The sequence below is a fragment of the Pteropus medius genome, unplaced genomic scaffold, assembly GCF_902729225.1.
Source record: "Pteropus medius unplaced genomic scaffold, Ma_sr-lr_union100, whole genome shotgun sequence".
In the NCBI taxonomy this organism is placed as follows: Eukaryota; Metazoa; Chordata; class Mammalia; order Chiroptera; family Pteropodidae; genus Pteropus; species Pteropus medius.
Window position 1 is genome coordinate 26,819,009 of NW_024351730.1, and position 16,258 is coordinate 26,835,266.

Below are 16,258 nucleotides of genomic sequence, written 5' to 3' on the forward strand. Positions count from 1 at the left end.
GTCCAGTCAGGAAACAGAAACCACATTGATTACTTGAGAGAATCGTATGTAAGGAAATGTTTAGACTCAAATGTAAAAGTGTAAACTAGATCACTGCAAGGATGACAAAGAAAATTCTAAGTTATCACTGAGAAAGGAAGCAGCTGTGTCCCTTCGGACTGGAAGAAAGAAAAAAGTTGGAATATTTTAACTAACTTCAAAGTTAGAAGAGGTGTACCGTAGAGCTGAAAAAAAAAAAAGACCTCTGAGGATTTTAATTTTAAAAGACATACAGGATTTACGGCAAAGAAATTAATCTATGATGCTGAATATTAAAGCAACAAGAAATGAGCGAGAAAAAGTGTTTTTTAAGGCTAGATCATTATCAGTTGCCTCTAAAATCATCAATGTATAAACTATGCATAAAAAGCTGACTATAGTTTTTGGAATAATAGCATAATTATAATAATACATGTCATTTAAATATATTAACTCATCTAATTCTCATAATAATTCTATCTGGAAAAGCGTATTATTACTCTCATTTTTACAGATGAAGAAGGAGGTTAAATAATTTACCTCAGGTTGCATAGTTCGTAAGAACTGGAGCTGGAATTCAAACCCAAGCAGACCTGCAACTCTAGGATCTGTGCTCTGAACCACTCACTACACTGTACTTTGAATCCAAAGAATATAGAGTAAGGTCTCAGTTAAGTAACTGACATTTATTGAATTTTCGTTCTTATTGGATTCCTAGTATATATGTTACATTTTACTGAATTCTTAATATGTAGTTATAGGTTCTTTATTTTCTTTCCTTAAAATTATTTTATTTTATATTTAAATCTGAGGCTTAATCTACCTATGTAGTGGTAGAAAAATAGTGGGTAGAAAAGAGTGAGAGAAATTTTTCTATAGCAGTTGATACTGTAGATAATATTTGATTATTGAAGAAAGAACAAGAGAAAACAATAGAAGAATATCTTCCAAACCTCTGCGAACATCCAAATCCTATCTAGCTTTCAAATTCTAATATGGAAATTTTCTGTAAAAATATCTCTGATTCTTCTCAGCATGAAATAATGATTTCTCCTCTATATTTTCTCAACAATAAATGCATTTCTTAGGCATATTTTTTATTGTGTCTGACATTTATGTTTGTATTACTTTTGTTGCCAATGGGATGAGTGTATCGTTGGGTATAAAAATAAGAAGGATGGGTAGATGGATGAATGAATGAATGTATCTCATGCCTTTACCTATGTTTTCAACATTCCTAAGGGAATGTTTCTATAAAACTTTTTCTGATGTGCTAAGATAAATTAACGAGAAGTTACTAAAACATATCAGAATTGTGTAGGTAGGAGCGATATACCATATTGTTTGGATTGATTGCCTATCTTTCCACAATAACTACTGAAAAATCATTCTCTTCCATACTGAAATTGTCATACTTATTCCAGTAATATATTTCTTTTATTAACTGTTTTTGTGCATCTATTCGAGTATCCACATGTAAGGCATCATTTTACTAAACTGGTAGGCCTTTCTTATTTCTAAACAAAGTCCCTCCTATCAAATGTCAGCCTATTTCTACTTAATTTCTAAATATGGAAACCACCTCAGATGCTTAAAAAGGTAAATAAGTTACCCAGGGCTGTTGCATAATTTTCAGGGCCCAGTGCAAAATGAAAATGCGAGTGTCTTGTTAAAAAATTATTAAAAATTTTAAGGTAGTGACAGCAGAGCACTAAAGCCAGCCAGGGCCCTTCTGAGCACAGAATCCTGTGTGAGCATGTGGGCTGCACACCCATGAAGTGGTCCCTGAAGTTACCCTTAGCCTTTTCTTTTGCAGCCTTAACAAGAGTGAAAGACCTACCTGCTCCACTTTCCAGTAAAAAAGAAAAAAAATTGATGATAACTGTGAAGTATGACTGAACGTGCACACTGAGGGTAGTTATATATCTATTTGCACTGATTATTGAGATATTAGGACGTTACTGAGGCACAATTTAATACAGATAAGCGCATATGTTATAGGTGTACAGCTTGACAAATTTTCACAATTTAAATAGTGCCAAGTGACCAGAAACAAGCAAAATTATCCATGTTCAGGATCTCTGTCTTGTATCCTCTTTGGTTATACTCTGCCACCTAAGTTAAGTATCATTCTGACTTCTAACAGCATAGATTAATTTTGTATGTTTTTATATGAAAAATGTAAAAATTTGGTGTGTGCTCTTTTATGTCCAGCTTTTTTCTCTCAAAATAATGTTAGTGAGAATCATATCTGTTGTTGCATTTAGTTGAAGTTCACTCAATCGCATTGCTGTATAGAATTGCATTGTGTGAATATACCATAATGTTTTAATCTATTCCATTTTTGATAGATATATGGACAGTCCCCAGTGTTTGGAATATTACAAATAGTGGTGCCATAAACATTCTCGTAATGTATTTTTGTGAGTATGTGTATGAATCTATTCCTACTGGATATATACCTAGAAGTGGACTTGCCATGTCATGGGTATGTTTGCATTCAGCTTTAATGGATACTGTCAAACAGTTTTTCAAAGTTATACAAATTTACACTCACCAGCAGTATATGAGAGTCCTAACTGTCCCACATCCTTTGCCAAGGCTTGATATTAAAGGCTTTTTCATTTTAGGCATTCTGGTGTGTGTGTCATGGTATCATATTGAGGTTTCCCTGATGAACAATGAATTGCACACTTTTTCACACGTTTGTTGGGTTTTTGGATATCTCTTTGTGTGGAGTGTCTGCACAAGTCTTTTGACCATTTTTTAAAAATTTATTCATAGGAATTCTTTATATATTCTGGCATGGGTCCTTTGCTGGATATATGCATTAAGAATATCTTCTCTCTATCTGTGGATTGACTTTTCATTCTCTTAATGGTGTTTTTTGTTGAACATTCATTCATATTCTTGAAACACATCTCTTAGTGGAAATTTATAGGAAAAAAGAAGCTGAAAGGACAAAAAGATTGTGAAAAATATGCATCAGCATTTGTGCAGTGATATTAAATTGATAATGATGAAGCTCGAAGTAATGGAAATTCATAGTTAAACTGCAAGAGCTACAGTGATGATGCATTAAAAGAAAACTCAAATAATTCTCCATGGAAATGGTGGGGACGCTAACTATCTGTGTGTATGTGCACAGTAGGAGCTTTGAGATATTGCCAAATGTGTGCGGCAGCCAGACTTCCCAGCAGAATACTAAATGTTCAATCAATTCTAATAGCACACGAATTTTAATTCATGAATACTTAAGTTTTCATAATACTTCTTAAGTGAGTTATCAGTACTTAGTATTTAGACCTTTTTCATACTTAAAATAAGAGTCTCTAACACTGGTCTGATTAATACTTACTACTGAATAATAAATGTAAATTACTTTCTGGCTTTTAGTTGCATTCAAATTGCCTATAGTCAGCTATAACTTTCAGACTTTTTCCTTCTTTAAAACTCATGTTAACCAGTCTTGCCCAAATATATTTGTATTATTGCTTTTTGCCCCGTAACATAACACAAAATCACTTGTGATATACACCTTTCATAGACATTTATATTTGTCATCAGAGAGTACGATTTTATTTGCTGTCAATTTATTGTTATTCATTCATTCTTCATCTATTCACTCAATAAACATTATGCACTCAATAAATATTAATTATGCATCTGCTAGACACTAGGAAAGCAACACCAAACAGACAAAAATCCTTGCCTACATGAAACTTACATCCCAGTGGAGGAGACAAATAATAAAAAAGATATATTAAAAAAATCATTAAATGTTAGATGATGAGAACTGCCACGGAGAAAAATAATGTGGAAAATGTGGACAGGGTGTACGGGTGTAGGAGTCTTTTGCAATTTTAATTATTGTGGTCAGGAAAGGCCTCACTGCGTAGGTAATATTTGAGCAGAGACCTGAAGGGATGAGGAAGGAGCGCTGGCTATCTGGGGAAGAGAGCTCTGGGCAAGGATAACAGTGAGTGCACAGATCTGGAGGCAGAGAGCATTTGGATGGAGCAAGCTGACTTCAATGTTGTTGTTTTTAATGGCCTCAATTTGACTCTTACTGAAGTAGAGAACCTTGTAATCAAAGTCACGATTTAGCAATTAGCAGGCTTGAAACTTTAACCAGAAATAAATCTGAAACAAAATTATTTACCTGAAAAATATATTGTGAAGCTCTGATAATTAGAAATTAGAAACGCTACATTCATCAAATGTTAAAAAGAGTTCTGTGATGATTCTGAGGCAATTTGAGATCACAGGCAAAGTTGTGTCCTGTGATTTTTATGGTCTGGAATGAGAGATAAATTGTTTCTACTTTTTCTCTCCTGCCCCTCAAATGAGGGTTACTTTATTTTTTGGACATTGTATTTTTCATAGATTAAAATTAAGAAAGAATAATTTTATCAGAGTCTGTTAGGAATTCAGTGTGTTAGTATTCCAAAGTTCACAAGGAATGAGACAAAAAGGCATGTGCCGATTGTGGTGACCTAACCATAGACAGATGCGTGATTACCAGGTGCATTAGATTCCAGGGTTCTTTTCATCTTAGTGATCTTTTCCACATCTTTATTATTTGGGTAAATGGAAAAATGTTAACAAAATTAAGTATTTATTCAATTGATGTAATTGAGTGTGTTAATAAATGTGGTATTCATAAAGAAAGAAGCAGTAAGACTGTTGGTCAGGATTCTATAAAGCACTTTTGTCACCCTAAAGGTGGGAATTTTGAAAATTATCATGTCTATAAAATTGATTTTAATCTAGCTCAGATCAACTTTTCATTATCCCTCTAAAAAAGTAATAATTTTCTGAGCATTCCAATAAGATATTTTCATAAACATTTGCGGGAGTGATTATGAAAAATGTCAGAACTGCACTGATTACTTATATACCATGATTGAAATTGGTTAACAAGCATTACTAGAACAGTTTAAAATAATCCACACGCCTAAACAGAAAGACAAGGCATCAGATTCACTAAAATCATTATTTTTGTTGTTGTTGAATTCATTAAACATTGAATTCTTAGTTCAATAATTCTCAATAAATCATAAATGACATCATTTACTTGTGACTATATTTTTCTTACTGCATTAATACATTTTGAGAACCAACCTTCCTTCCTTCCTTCCTTCCTTCCTTCCTTCCTTCCTTCCTTCCTTCCTTTCCTTCTTCCTTCGGCTGCTTCCTTCCTTCCTTCCTTCTTCCTTCTTCCTTCCTTGGCCTTCCTTTCCACACCTCTACTTCAGCCTTCTTCTTTTCTTCTTTCTTTATGTGTTTATATTTTTATCTGTGCAACATACTTGATTTGTCTAACTTTCAGGAGGACAGCTATATGAGCAAAAATCTCACCACTGACATGCACTCCAGCATTGCATATGTAGCAATATTATATGACGCTCCTAGGGCAGTATCCTACAGGAAATGGCTAGGCAATCAGTAGTACTCTTTAACCAACAGATAACTATGTAAGCAATAAATTTACTTTTTTTTCCATCACAAGCAATAAGTTTACTTCTCTATTTGGTCAAATATGATAGCTTCTTTCCTCTTTAAGCTGCTATGAACCCCCTTAAAGTTAAAATAGGTCTCTGAGTTTTGATGCTAATATCTTGTTTGTAGAACATGACAAAATATCTTGCCAACCAGAATAATACTATATAGTACATAATGTTAACAGTTTTCAAAGTGATTTCCTTTTTGATGTTCTTCATTATTTACATTCAATTTAATTATTTGAAGTTACTTTTGAAAATGAAGTTATTTTCCATTATGTTTATTTGGTAAAGTTAGATTTGTTGAGATATGCCAAACACTTTAAATTGGAAGAGAAACAGGGATTTGGATGCTTGAATATTAATGGAAAAGAATAGATTAACTAGTTAATTCATAAAACGAATTTTTATTGTGCATCGAAAGACATTATTCTCATCTTCCTTGACAAGAATGGAGAGACAGACTCTTGTGGAATGAGCAAAGATGCAAATATATAATCACAAATTGTGATTTGTGGTGTGAGGGAAAAGAAATAGATGCGAGAGAGAAAGAGCTGGAGAAGACTTATTTAAAATCAGATGGCTAAAAATGATCTCTGAAGAGCTGACATTTAATCTGAGACCTGAAACCACTCTGAAGAATATTTCAGGCAAAGGACCAGGATGTGGAAAGGCCTCAAGGCAAAAAGTCTTAAAGCTTTTTTGTGCCATTTCCAAGGAGGGTTCACATTTCCAGCTCTAGTTCATCCATGATGTGAGACATATCATGAGCAGCTAAAGGACTTCTTTGCTTTCATTCATCTTTTTTTTTTTTCATGGCCTATCCTATTTAAAATGTCAGTGTGGCCTTCGATGTCAGGGATATGTGGTTTAGTTATTTTCCACTGCTGATAGGAAGTCGAACTAAAGTGAATCACTACATGACTGCTGGCAATTTCACTTGGTTCAGACTGTATATTGCTATTTCTCCTGTGGATTCTGGAAGATCTCTAGTACTAGATCACTGGGATGTTTTTAGAGAGATAATTGGAGGGCATAGACTTTTTCAAATGCTATTCACCATCTCAATTTTTGAAAGTATTGATGTTGCAGAGGAAATTTGGCTGTATGGAAACACTTTATAGATCATCAAATTATGGAAGGGAATTATGCATATGTTTTACTTTTTATATTTTTGTTATACTAGTGTATCGCAATTCCAGTATTAAAACAGATTTTAAAAGCATAAAGTATTTTGAAATATTTTCGATACCTCAGGATATTACATTTTCTTTTTTGCATGCACTATAAACTATTTTTTTTTCTTATAAACTACTTTTGAAGTTCTATGGTGTTGACTGGGTCAAAGTTATTATTTTTTCTTGTTTCTGTCATGTTTCTACCTTTATTATTATTATAATTATTATTCATTTATTTATACCCTAAAAATTATATTTGTATGATTCTGCAATAATCATCTAAAGAGCTATTAAAATGTAGGTTACTAGGTTTCAGTTTATACACAACTGATACCAACTGAATCAGAATCCTTGGGAATCTACATTTTTAATCATCATTATAGGTAATTCTATGTACCTTAAAGGTTTTTTAAAATTATTGGAGTGACATTAGTTTATAAAATCAAATAAGTTTCAACTGTATAATTCAATAATACATCATACATCTATTGCATTGTGTGTTTACCATCTAAAGTTAAATTTTCTTCCGCCACCAAATATTTGACCTCCCTTACTCCATCTACCTTCTCCTTCCCCTAAAGTTTGAGAAAAACTTCTCCAACCAAATAAATCAAAGATAAATGTATATTACCTTTCTTTGTTTATTTTATGCACTTCTGCTGTGTTATTGAAAAATATATGCAGTTGAGGATTAAATACGATAGCAATTATAAAGGACAGAAAAAAAGCTTGTTTGCCACTTCAAAAAGCAAAAGTATATGTATGTTTGCACTTATAAAAATAAAAATGTGATAGATTATAGGATGTATATTTCTAAAACTAAGTGCCTGAAAAGTGAAATTCTCAAAAAATAGGAATAATTCTTCCTAAAAGCAAAGAAAGTCTCTGTAGTTATTTTACTGTTATATACCAGCGACTAAAAAACAAAACAAAACAAAACTGGGATACAATTGCAGCAATAATTGTAGTAGCTTGTAGTATCCAAGTACACTTTGGAAGTACTTTTATGTACATTATAGAATTTTTTGGATTTTTTGCATTCGATCTAATTCCTTACTTGTATTCAGTTTAATTTCTTATAAAATCATTATTTTATAAAATTTTTGTTTCTACTAAATCTCTTTCTCTAGCTTAGACATTGTTAACCTATGACCAAATCTTCATTAAGAAAATGAGCCTTGAGTCAAGTGGATAAAGGTCACCATGATTTTTGCTTCTGACTCTTGGAAACTTTACTTTTTTCATGGTATCTGTGTTTGGCTGGAAAAGCCATATGTCCTATGAAATGTTCACAAGTCACCTAAAACTAATCCTCAGAAAACTGGAAAACTGTAACTTTGGACTGTAATGGCCACACACTGCCTTACATCAGCCAAGAAAACCACAATAGCCAAGCTTTTTATAATGATTATAAATCCATGATTATATCTTCTCAGAAAGTCCTGGTGGTAACACGTAAATCCTGAGGATAGGCCTCATTGACCCTCTAAAAACATACTAATGGGAAATTCTACCTTACCAACTTTTTCTTAAAAGAGTATTTTTCTTTTTGATTTAGGGAGTTGTTTTTAAGTGGTAGTTGAATCAGCCATGCAATCAGTCTTATGATTTAGTTGATTCTGCAACATTTGAGATTTCATTTAAAAGATCCCCAAGATTTTTGCTGTCTTCCAAATGTCTTCGCCTTGTTTTTGTTTCTCCCATTGTGGTCTATCTTGGTGAGAAAATCTTTCCCTTGTAGTAGTTATTCACTTAAAAAGCCTTCAAAATATTAACCAGTCGCTGAAGGTTCTTTGAAGAAAAATATGACTGCTCGTGTAAACAATTAATGGTTGTTAAGCATGGCAGTGTATATTATGACAAACAACACATGCTACATTATGCCAGCTGGTGTAATGATGTGATAATGGCTGACTCATTAACTCTGGCACACAGTTTACGATGCCCTTCTATGACAGGATTAATTGATTCACACATACATTAAAACAAAAATAACTACACTGAAATTCAGCTGGAAGCCTGGCTCCTCATTTGTCATAAACTCTGCTGTTGGTGATAGCTGACAAAGACCTGAATGCCGAATATGTTGAGGTTCCTGTATTGACTTCACCTTTGCTTCTGACTGAGAACAAGAGCCTAACAAAACAATTATTATTAAAGAGTGTCTTACCTTTGAGAAATATAGTTACCATGCTTTTCCAGAAAATTAGCTATTTAAAGAATTTCTTTCGAATAACTTATCAAATACTTCTCAGAGGGCTTTTTGGAACCATAACCAATTCTGACTAATATTAGGCACAATAATAAACAGCTCTCACCAGGGTGCTAACTTTTCTCTTTGGCCTCAGCTGCAATTTTATCTCTTTATTGAATTCTGAGAATTGGTAAAGCTTAAAGTTTGAGCTTAGGCAACTCTTCTTCACCTAAAACCTAGAAATGTAATAATAGTCGTATTAAATTTGAAGGCTTGCTCATTTTCATATAAAATCTATAATTTTTGTTATTCTAGAGCAAATTCAACTAAGAACTAAATTATTTCTTTACTAAATGTTCTTTATTTCAATTGAGAACATATATAGTATTTCAGAATTTCTAGTTGTTTCATTAAATAAAAACTGAATCATATGATATGATTTTCATTTCAAAAGTGCTTGAGATATACCATATTTATTATCATCATCATCATCATTATTATTATTATTTCTAGCAATTACGACATAACTTTTGGAGGATATAGAAAACCCAGCAGTTTACCTGAGTGTATTTTATTCAAAATACTAAAAGATAAAATGTACTAGAGGTAAAAAGTGCTCACTTTTAAAAAAATTATAGTTCTTTGATTATTTTCATAAATTTTATTCATTTTACCATTTTGAGTTTAGAATCCAAGGAGGCACACACATCTCTTTTTTATATTTAGACTGAACATTATTTTAAGCGGTCAAATACCCACATGATCAGCTAAGGTTAATGAGAGTTAAAGCCTAAAGAAAGGCTTAGGAGTCATCTTGGAAGAAAGAAATGAAATGATAAATTTACCTCTCCTTTTACCTTGCTTTCCATTTTAGCATTAAGGCAGTAGTTCCAAACTTTTTCATTACCAATGGCTATTTTCTATTTTTAGTTCTACAGATCACTTTTTAAAAAATTTTGTTTGTCCTTATTATAAAACCTATTTCTAATGGAGACAACTTAGAAGATTCTATGAAAACATCAAGAAGAAAATTAGAGATCATGCATAAATTTCATGACCCAGAGATAATCACAGTTAACAGACTAACATATTTCCTGTCATAGTTTATGTATATATTATATATTTTTTTCTAAAATTGAGATAATGTAAATGATTTTACATCCATTTTTCTTTCTTCTTATGATTATACCTTAAACTTTTTATGTTCTATTAAATGTTTCAAAAACATTATTTTTAATGGCTGTTTAACATTTTCTTCTATTCCTCAATATTGCTGGACATTTACATTGATTTTAAATTTTCATTTATTATAATAAGATATGATATAATGAATATGGGCCCCTGCTTTGAAAAGTTTGGTCTATAAAATAAATTGAATTTGTCAACAAATAATTCAGATGCCATACCACGTAAAAGTTAATCAAAATCATAGTAACTGCCATCCAGATTTTCAGATCAGTGTTAGAAATCAGTGTTGTCACCTCAAATTAGTAACATTTCATCCAAAGTGGAAAGGAAAGGTTATGTTTATTTGTTTCTATGCCATTTGTCAGGGGAACTCATGCTCTAACTTAGATCTGTCAACATATGAGAAACAGCTCTGAGACCTAAATATTGACAACTACTATACCAGAAGATAATTGGGATTAATGAGTGATATCACTTATTTTCCCTACTTTAAAAAAAAAAAAAAAATTTTCCAAAGAAGTGAGTGTGACTATGTAAACCACAGCAATGGGAAGAGAAGCAAAAAAAAATATATATATATGTATATATATATGATAGATAATATAGACAGATGATAGATAGATATACAGACAGACAGATAGATAGACAGATGATTAAGTATGCCTTCAGGATGGAGATATTTATTATGTGGGACGAATTGTGTCCTTCTTGGTCAGAAGTGTGATGTATTGCTCCTTTGCATACTGCTTCTGCTTCATAAAGCCTTCTTAGTGTTTGGTTGTGGTTAATAGTTTGTGGTTTAGCATTATAGTAAGTTCCTTCTTCACTGAGATTAGTGCATTGTCTCTGTTACTCATACTTCATTTAGTGTGTGTGTGTGTGTGTTAATGTGTGTATATGATATATTTTTTGGTTTGTAACTCAGTTGTTTTTAGTGTTTGACTAACGATATTGAGAAAAATGTCTCAGTATATGATCTTTAAAAGGTTGTATTTTTAATGTAAGAAATAGACTGGCTTATCAAAGCTGGTATACTTGTAATGTCATATATCTGATCCCTGTGGGCACTTGTATTTCAATTCTTGTTCTAAGATTGAGCTTGGTTGAGGAAAAAAATAGTGAATGGTGAATTTGATACTGCTAGAATAATAGAATGAAGGAGGAAGAAAAAATAGTAGGCCAGTTGCAATGGATATAGAGCATTTTTCTATGTGTAACACTGGCTGTAAGAATACTCAAGGAAAGCGTTCCAATGGTATGAGAAAATAATATATTTTGGGAGGAAGTGTTGGAGACAGCAAGCCCAAATGAGTTTGCTGACAACTTTGGCTTGCTCCACAATTCCCTCACGGCCACACTGCTTTATAATCTCCAGTATGTAGCTCATCTCATTGCTTCACATTTGACTAATAATTAGAAATGCGCAAAAAAAAAAAAAAAGTAAAATAACATATTCAAAGCAAATAAAGCACATATATTAAGATAATTAGCATAAAGTGTTTAGAACTTGATCTGAAATGTCTGCAAATAGCAAACACTCGGTGAGCGTTAGACATACATCACAAAAGTAATCATCCAAAGAGACACAGTAATTGTCTGACAAATAATTGTCCATACTATCAAAGAAATTACAGGGTTCTCTCTCTCTCTCTCTCTCTCTCTCTGTGTGTGTGTGTGTGTGTGTGTGTGTGTATGTGTGTATATGTGTATCCCAAACAATAAGAAAGATCTGTGGTGGTTATTGAGCTCTGCAATTATCACAGTAAATTAAGAGATGCCTTTAGAGTCAGACAAATACTCTGGCTGCCCCTTAATATTTGTGTAACTTCCCAGGCACTGTTTCTTAACAGTAAACTGGGGATACTGTAGTCCCCCCTTATCTACGGCTTCCCTTTGTTACCCATAGTCAACTGTGGTCTGACTATATTAAGTGGAAAATTCCAGAAATAAACAGTTCATAAGTTTTATATTACACGCAGTTCTGAGTATCATGATGACATCTCGTGCCATCCTGCTCCATCCCTTCTAGGATGTGCATTCATCTCTTTATCCAGCATACTCACATTGTACACACTCCCCATCTGTTAGTCACTCAGTAGCCCTCTTGGTTGTCAGATCTATCATTGTGATTTCACAATACTTGTGTTCAAGTAACCCTTATTTTACTGAATAATGGCTCCAAAGTGCAAGAGTAGTAATTCTGGCAATTTGGGTATGCCAAAGAGAAACAGTAAAGTACTTCCTTTAAGTGAAAAGTTATGTATGTGTAAGAAAAAACAGAATATATGCAAACATAATATATATAGGATTCAATACTATCTGAGGTTTCAGGCATCCACTGGAGGTCTTGGAACACATCTCCTGTAGGTAAGGGAGGACAATTCTAAGGCAGGTAAGAGATTAAGAGAAATAGCGTATATTAAATTCTTAATATGTTGTGTAGTTCAGAGTAGATATTAATCTTCCCCTAATTTCCCCTCTTCCACATTATTGAGTTTCTTTCTATCTACTGCATCATAGGATAGATTGACCAGATTAAATTACATCTCCCCGTTCAGAATCAATTCAGCAATCCCATTTAAAAAACAGCCTAAATCACACATTTATTTTAAAATTTGTTCTTTCAAAGAAATTGCTATTAAAGTTATTTTTACTGTCAAATGCATCTGTACCTTTCTCAGTCAAAATGCAAATGTTTCCATATGTATGAATTTATTATTTAACAACTTTATGTAAAGATATTTTCTATGAGTACAAATGAATGATATTTTAACTAATGCATATGATTAATAAATTAGTTTTTGTATTTCTAATCATAGTGCAGAAGCCTATCTCTATTATGGAAATCAAAGAAATATTGCTTTGAGTTGTTACTTGAGTTCTTTACATATTATGCAATGGTGCTGACCAGTGGCTTATTTATGAAGAAAACAAGTTAAAATATGTGTTTTGCATGGCAGAACAAGAGTTCTAGTACTACATATCTACCTAGTATAATGTTATCCTGCAGCATTATATTTATTCATTCATGCATTCATTCATCCATCATTCATCATTCATGCACATTCACCAGGATGTTTATTGCCCCAGGCTGTGCTAGCCATGGAATCAAACACACAGTTAAACACTATCGACAAATGCCATGTTTTAGAAGTTAGAGGAAAGTGGTGTGTCTAGAACATAGACAAGTAAGGGGGCTCTAGGTGGGAGGTGAGGGGGGACCAGACCATGTCTTGTTGAATGTTTTAGTATTTGACCTAAGAGTAGTGGGAAAAAGAAAAAAAGTAAGACATGATTAAATTTGCATTTTAACATGCAAATCACTCTGGTTTTAAAGTGAATATAGTCTGGAAAAGGCCTAGAAGGATGAGAAGACCAGAGTGAGGATGCTATTAAAGTAAATATCTGGTGAGAAACAATGGTAGTTGGAACTAGGGTATTGGTACCAATCAGCAGAGCTGGGTAAATGTGAATGGATTTAAGAAATGTTTATGACCTAAGATTGGCAGGAGTTTGTGAAAAGGTGGACATGGTCTAGACAACAATGAGATATATGATGAGAGGGAGAGAGATGTCAAACAGGATTGTCAGATTTCTGGATTCCAAGACTGGATAGTGATACCATTGACAGACAGAAAACACTGCAAAAGAATTGTGTTCAGGAATGAGATGGGTCTAACTGCTTTGTCTTTCTTTCTCATCTAAAGTTTGTAATATTTATTACTTCTATAATTTTTTGCTAGATTTTTGCCTTATTGTAAAAGTAGTCCAGTCCACTGCTTAAAAAAAAAAACTGCAGAAAAGATTAAAAAGTCATTTGTTATTTTATCAATTTTAATAAAACAATTTTAACAAAAATATTGGCTAGTTGGTATCTGAATATTTTACTTTACTTGATATTTAAGTCATTACAAGAATATATTTGTTTTCAGTCTAACTTTTTGAAAAGAGCCTAAAATGTAAATCCAGAATAAATTTGTTATAATTGCTAAAAGTTAGAAAAAGTTCTAGTTAACCTTAAAATTGGAAAATACTCATTATATTAGAATTTTCTAGCCATTGGAGAAAAGATGGACTACTTTGAATTATCTTCAAAACTCCCCCGTTTATTCAAATTTATTGTTCACATCATATATTAATGCAGTTGGCATTCTAAGAACTTGTCATGATTGCCTCAGGAGAGTGATGACATGTTCAGACACACGAAGATTTTTTTCTAGTTCATGTAATGAAAGAAATTATACTTTGGGATCTTAAATTGCAAACAAGACCCCTGCTAATGTTCCATTGTTCAATAGTTCCAACTTTGGCAATATTGATTTTTTTCAAATATGATATTTTTATACCATTTTTTTTTAACAGAACAAAAAATTTATTACTCAAAAAAGCTTCATTTTTTAAAAAATTTTACTTTCTGACTCTGTGCCTTCAAGACTTCCACAATGGTTTTCTGCTCCTTAATAAAGAAAGCATGCTTGATCCTATCACAGACACATTTAGCACACATGGATCTGCCATAGGCCCTGGTTGCCATGTTTTTCATTTTAGACAACCTTATGAGAACTTCAGGTCTCATAGCATAAAGTCCACAAAGTCAGCCTGGGCACATATCTCCTGAAGATTTTGGTGCTTTCCCGTCCTTCTTGGTAAAAAGGTAAACAGTTCAATTACCAGGGGATTGGGATGGACTAGTTTTATTAGAGGCTGTACTGTAGGACAGCCTTCAATGGTATGTCAAACGCTGGACCATTCTGAATGCTGGCACATACCGTCCCGGGAAGAATACACAGGGGTTCTTTCATGTAATCACAAAGTAAGTCATTAAGGAAATGTGGTACATATTGTATTAAAAAAATTCAGACAAAAATAAACACAAATGAAACAAAGTATATTATCAACTTTCTTCTGGTCTACAGCTGGCCATAGTTTGAGGAATTTTATGGACTCAAGTTTTAAATAAAGACTAACACAAAACATATTCAGTGATAGGTACAATTCTTCAAAACATGCAATGTTTAATGTCATTAAAATTCAAGACATTAAAATTTAATGTCTTCAGAATTGTAGGCTTAGATTTTGGGGGAGGGTTTGTTTCATACCTGATTTAAAATACCGCCAACTTTCTGACAGATATTGCGGTTCTAGAATGTGGTAAAGAGCATAGAGGAATAGGACGCCTAGGTGGTTTTTGAGATCCACTGTTGATGTGCTGAGCAATATTAATATTATTTTAAATTAATATTATTTTAAATTTTTAATTAAAACAGAGATTTTTCAGAATCGTTGAGTTCTGGGCATTATTTCTATTGAGGGAAGAATATAAGAACTTTCAATATGAGGATAATATTTATTTATTTTTTACTCATTCATCCATCATGTTTTTTTGTTTTGTTTTTCAACTGAACACATATTCTCTGCCAGACTTTACAAGGGAACAAAAAGGAAAAAAGGAAGAAGAGAACTCTTACCTTACAGAAGCTTGTAGTCTAGTAGATGAAAGAAACAAACACATAATTCAGATATAAGTTATTAATGGCTCTTAGAAGAGTGTATAACATTTTATGGAAACTCTGAACAGGTGGCCCAATTTTCAGCTTGGGAAGGAGGTTATATTGGCTAGGAGTCTTTTCAGTTGTATACGATAGAATTCCAACTTAGTGTTAGCCAAACTTGGATTTATTTGCTTATGTAACTGAGTAATTGCCATTACATCTAGTTGGGATGAACTGCTCTCATCAATTACTAGAAACTGTGATGAGATAGGGATAATGCCCTCCATTTTAGCAGACTTGAGTGATGATCAGGCTTTTCACCTCAGTCTCTTTTCTGCCCTATTGAGAAGAAATTTCAGAACCCAGAAAGAAGAGAAGTGAAGGCCCGGAACCAGGAGTCCTTTCAATGACTTCAGACCCAAAGGGCTGTGTTATTTATACTCTGGCTTGGTTGGTTGAGTCAAGGAATTTATCATAGTGAAGAGTCACCTAGGATAGCAGTTCTCAAACCTGGCTGCAGGTTAGAATCACTTCCATAATTAAAAATAAAGCCGAAGAATTAGATTAGAATTTTGGGTGGTGGGGCTCTGGCATGGATATTTTAAAATGTTCTTTGAATGTGGAAATAAAAAGAAACCTAGTGGTTGTTCTAGTCCCACATGGCACAGAGACTTCTTGTCTACA

General features: G+C 32.9%; 1 pseudogene; it reads right to left on the reverse strand.

Moving 5' to 3' along the window:
- Nucleotides 1-9,091: 9,091 nt before the first annotated feature.
- On the reverse strand, nt 9,092-14,832 carry LOC120588207 (60S ribosomal protein L34-like; annotated as a pseudogene).
- Nucleotides 14,833-16,258: the final 1,426 nt, after the last annotated feature.